Genomic DNA, 6,000 nt, shown 5'->3' on the forward strand with positions numbered 1-6,000 from the left:
TGGGGGCCAGCCCAGTGGCATAGTGGTTAAGTTCACGCACTCTGCTTCAGCGACCCAGGGCTCGCAGGTTCGGATCCCGGGTGCAGACCTACTCATCATTCATCAAGCCATGCTGTGGGGGCGTCCCACATACAAAATGGAGGAAGACAGGCTCAGATGTTAGCTCAGGGCCAATCTTCCTCACCAAAAAAAAAGTGTGCTCTGGAGCCAAACTGCCCGAGTTTGAATCTTGGTTTCACCGTATACCAGCTGGTTAACTTTAGGTGAATTACTTATGCCTGTAGCCTCCATTTGCTTATCTGAAAAATAGGAATAAGAGTACTGACCTCAGAGTGTTTATGAGGATGAAATGAGTTAATAAATGTAAAATATTTAGAACAGTGGCATATAGTAGATACTTTATAAATATTGGCTGTGATTACTAACTTTTGATAGCATCTAATATAGAGATGCTTAACCTGGAGTCCATGGGGCTGAAGAGGGAAGGATGGTGCTCTTGGGCAGAGAGGCAGGATAAGCTTCAGGATTATGTGGATCTCCCTTTAAATTCCTCAACAAGTCCTGGATGATTTGGTGTTTATTTTTCTGTTGGTGGTAGATGTACATAAAGTTAATGACATTAGGAGTTAATAGCTATTGAGATAACAGGAGATCTAGAAAGAAGTCCATTCTGTTGCCTTTTCACTCCCTGATTTTGAGTCAACATTACAAGGTTAGGCAATTTATAGGATAATTTCCAGGACAGAGCAATGAAAGCTTTGACTTACTAGGTAATAGGTTGCAGAGAGCTATTTATAAACAGCATCGTTACTGGGCCGGCCCCATGGCTTAGCGGTTAAGTGCGCATGCTCTGCTGCTGGCGGCCGGGGTTCGGATCCCAGGCGCGCACCGACGCACCACTTCTCCAGCCATGCTGAGGCCGCGTCCCACATTCAGCAACTAGAAGGCTGTGCAACTGTGACATACAACTATCTACTGGGGCTTTGGGGGAAATAAATAAATAAATAAATTTAAAAAAAATTAAAAACCAGCATCGTTACTAATGTTTTTGTGAATTGAGGTCACTTGGATAAAAATACTTAAAGTAATTTTTAACCCGCTGTAAACGTTAAGGTAGTATTGCTTGTTATGTACTTTGTTTCACACTTGATTTTTAAATTTTTAATTATGTAGTATTTCAGATAAGTATAAGTAATATATAACCAAGTTCCCGCTACCAGATTGAACAGACGTTAACATTTTGCATTATTTCTGTCAGATTTGTTTTGGTTTTGTCTTTTTAAAGAAATGAAACATAGGGCCAGCCCCAGTGGCCTTGTGGTTAAGTTTGGCACCAAGCTTAGGTGGCCCAGGTTCAGTTCCCGGGCACGGACCTATACCACTTGTGTGTCAGTGACCATGCTGTGGCGGCAGCTTGCATACAAAATGAGGAAGACTGGCAGCAGATCTTCAGCAAAATCCTCAGAGAAAAGAAAGAAAGAAAGAAAGAAAACATTACAGATACAGTCTTTTCCTTGCTGAAGTTTAGTTAGATTTCTCTCACCTTTTGTTGTTGCAAATAGCACTGAAATAAATTTTTTGTGAAATGTTTGAAGGCTGCTCTAGGCTGTATCACTAGAGGTGGAACTGTTGGAATGTAAGATATTCACATTTTCAGCTGTAACCTAGGTATTACAGAATTGTTCAGTCAAGTCCTTTTACCAATTTAGTCTCCCACCAATATGTAAGAGTCCCCGTTGCACCACATTCTTGCCAATACTTGATGTTATTGGACTGTTGTCAATCTGATAGGTTTGAAATGATGTCTTTGATGTTTTTTAATTTGTGTTTCTCTGATTGCTATTTGAGGTTGGCGAACTTTTTCTGTATTTATTGGCCACTTAGGTTTCCACTATTCTATTGCCTATTCATAGCCTTTGCCAATTTCTCTATTGTGGTGTTTGTCTTTTTCCTATTGATTTGAGGTGCTGTTTATTCTGGATACTAATTCCTTGGCATTGGTATAGATTGCAGATGCCATGCCTTACATTTTCACTTTATGATTTTTGTCATACAAAAATTTATCTTAAAATTCGTGTAACTTTCTTCCTTCATGGTTTGTGCTTTTTGTCTTGAGAAATCCTTCTCAATGTCATAAAGATACCCACCTCTATTTTCTTCTCAATATGTTAGTTTTGTTTTTCACTTATTGGTCTTTAAGCCATTGGGAGTGTATTTTTGTGTATAGTTTGAAGTAGGGATCTAATTTTTATAATTTTCAATACTGATACCCAATTTTCATAGTATACTTTATTTAAAAGTTCATTTTTTAGTCACTTCTGTCATATATCAAGGTTCCATATTATTTGTAGTTCCATCTGTATGCTCTATACCAGTACCATATCTAGTCCTATCAACTTTTAATTATATGTAACTTTACAGTAAGAATTACTATCTAATAGGATAAGCACCAGGATACCATCATTATTGTTATTCAGAGTTGTCTTGGCTATCTTGAGCCCTATACTTTCATAAAAATTTTAGGATCAGCTGGTCAAATCATAAAAACCTTTGTGGAATTTCAGTTGAAAGGAATTGCATTGAATTTATAGATCAATTTGGGAGAATTGTCATATTTATAACACCAAGGCTTTGTACCTATGAACACAGTCTATCTCTCCGTTTATGTCCTTCAGTAAAGTTATAATTTTCTGTATGAAGATATAGAATATATCTTCATATATTCTATATGAATAATTAGATTTACGTATATGTATCTTGTAGCCTTTGTTACTATTATACATAGTAACATGTAAGTTATATTCTAAATTAAATAGTAATTTTTATTGCCGACACACAGGACTTCTGCTGATTCTTACCTACAAGGCAACCTTTCTAAACCTCTTATTAATTTTAACAATTTGTAGATTCCCCTACTTTTTATGTGGATAATTATATCATCTGCAAATAATGATAGTTTTGTTTCTTCATTGTGTTTGGAAATTAGATTAAACCCTTTATCTCCTATTATCTTTCTCTAATTATAGTTACATGGTAATTGTCATTAAAATCCATGAGAAATAGAAAATGTATACTTATTTGAAAATAGAATAGCTACAATTTTGTTTCAGTATAGCAGACTTAACCACAAATTTACACCATATTGTATCTTGGTCATTCTAGTAGTAATATATAAAATTTGATAAATATCAACAATTCTTGTGGAACAGACAAATAAGTGGAAAATAAACTGATGAAAATAAGATAATACTATTATACGATATATTTATAATGCTGTCATACAGAGTCTATTTCTTACTTTTACAATTTGGATTTTGCTTGTACAAGAATAATAATTACAAGTGAAGCCTTGCTTGCTAGTTGAATTTGAAAAATGTGGTTAGATTTTTTAAAACAGTTTTATTCAGGTATAATTGACATACAATAAGCTACACATATCTAAAGTATACAATTTAATAGGTCTTTATATATCTGTAAAACTGTTACCACATCAAGATAATGAACCTATATCAATCACTCCCCCAAAATTTTATTACGTCCCTTGGTAAATCCCTCTCACCCATCCGTCCCACTTATTTCCTGGCAACCGTTTATCTTTGTCACTGATAGTTTGCATTTTCTAGAGTTGTGTGTAAATAGATCAATATAGTATATATTCTTTTTGTCAGACCTCTTTCACTAAGCATGATTATTTTGAGATCCATGTTGCATATATCAACATTCATCTGAGTGTTATTCCGTTGTGTGGATGGATATACCGCAAATGGTTTATACATTCACCTGCGGGTGGATATTTGGACTGTTTCCAGTTTGGGGCAAATACAAGTAAAGTTGCTGTGAATATTCATGTAAAAGTATTTTCATGGACATATGCTTCTCTTGGGAAAGTAGCTAGGAGTGGGATAGCTGAATCATATGGTAGGAATGGTTTAATTTTTTAAGAAACTGCCAAAGTGGTTGTGCCATTTTAAATTCCCAATAGCAGTGTAGGAGAGTTTAGATACTTCGTATCTTCATCAATACTTGGTATGGTCAGTCTTTTTAATTTTAGCTATTGTAATAGGCATGTATCTCATTGTGGTTCTAATTTGCCTTTCTGTAATGGCTAATGATGTAGAGCATCTTTTCACGTGTTTATTTGCTAATTGTATATCTTTGGTGAAGTATCTATTCAAAACGTTTGTCCACTTTTATCAGGTTTTTTCTTACTGAGTTGTGAGAGTTCTTTAGATATTCTAGGTACAAGTCCATTATTGGTCTTGTCATTTCATTCTCAGTCTTTTAAAGAACAGAAGTTTTTAATTTTGATCAATTCAAATTTATCATGTTTTCCTTATGGATTGTGCTTTTAGGGTTGTATCTATGAAATCTTTGTAAAACTCAAGGTCATAAATATCTTCTATATTTTTTCTCTAGAAGTTTTATAGTTTTAGGTTTTACATTTTGGACTATGATATTGATCAAAGTTTCTTTTTTTTTTGGCATATGGATATCCAATGCCAAAAAAATGGTTCCAGCACCATTTGTTGAAAAGCAGTTCTTTCTCCACCGAATTGCGTTTTTACCTTTGTAAAAAAATAAGTTGTCCCAAATGTGTGGGTCAATTTTTGCACTATATTCTGGTCTGCTGACCCATTTCTCTATCTTGATGCCGATACCACACTGTCCTGATTACTGTAGCTTTATAGTAAGTCTTGAAATCAGGTAGTGTTAGTCCTGCAACTTTGTTTTTCTTTTTCAAGTTGTTTGGCTGTTAGAGATCTTTTGCATTTCCATATGAATTTTAGAATCAGCTTGTGAATTCTACAAAAAAGCCTACTGGGATTTTGATTGGAACTGTGTTGAATCTAAGCTCGACTTGGGAAGAGTTAACATCTTAATATTGAGTCTTCTGACTCGTGAAGTTGGTACAACTTTCCATTTACGTATGTCTTTAACTTCTCTCAGCAGTGTCTTGTAATTTCCAGTGTACACGTTCTGTACATGTTTTGTCAGATTTATCCCTAAGTAGTTAATATTTTTGATGCCATTGTAATCAATATTTTTATATAGAAATACAATTTATTTTTGTATTTTGATCTTGTATGCTGCAATCTTGCTAAATTCACTTATTCTAGTAGATATGAACTATCGCATAGGTTTCCATTCCAAGGTACAGTTTGAGTCCCTGTCACAATCTGATTGTCTTCGGGTATTCACCATACCGCATGAGCCATCACCACAATCCCAGGCGATGGAAATGACACATTCATCATTGGTTCTGCTGCAGCTTCATTTCCTTGATGGGAAGATCACTTCCTCAGCTTTCTCTGTCCTACATTAAGACTGCTGCGTTTTGCTGGAAAAAATCATTCAACCGTGCAGACTGATACTACTATAAATGTCTGGAATTTTGCTGGGTCTCCTTATCCATCCCTAGGGAGTTCTCACCATTCTTCACCATTTGTATGCATTTCCTGAGACTGCTATACAAATTACTACAAACTTGATGGCTTGACACAACAGAAATTTCTTCTCTCACTGTTCTGGAGGCCAGAAATCCAAAACCTGTTTTCCTCTGAAATAAAGGTGTCAGCAGGGCTGCACTCTCTCCAGAGGCTCTAGGGGAGAATCCACTCCTTGCCTCTTCCAGCTTCTGGTGATAGCTAGTTTCCTTGGCTTATGGCCACATCACTCCAATCTCTGCCTCTGTCTTCACATTGCCTTCTCTTACCTGTCTGTGTGAAATCTCCCTCTGCCTCTCATAAGGACAATTATGATGGCTTTTAGGCCCCACTGGATAATCCAGAGAGTAATCTCATCTCAAAATCCTTAATCACAACCACAAAGACCGTTTTTCCAAGGTAACATTTACAAACTCCAAGGATTAGTATTTGATATTTTTGATGGTCATTATTCAACCTACTGTACTATTCAAAAATAATTCTGCTATGAAATATAGCACATACATAAAGTATATGAAAATGTACATGTACAGGTGTCTGACCAAGAAACAACATT

This window comes from Ceratotherium simum, chromosome 1, assembly GCF_057802395.1.
Source record: "Ceratotherium simum simum isolate JZ-2026a chromosome 1, ASM5780239v1, whole genome shotgun sequence".
NCBI classification, from domain to species: domain Eukaryota; kingdom Metazoa; phylum Chordata; class Mammalia; order Perissodactyla; family Rhinocerotidae; genus Ceratotherium; species Ceratotherium simum.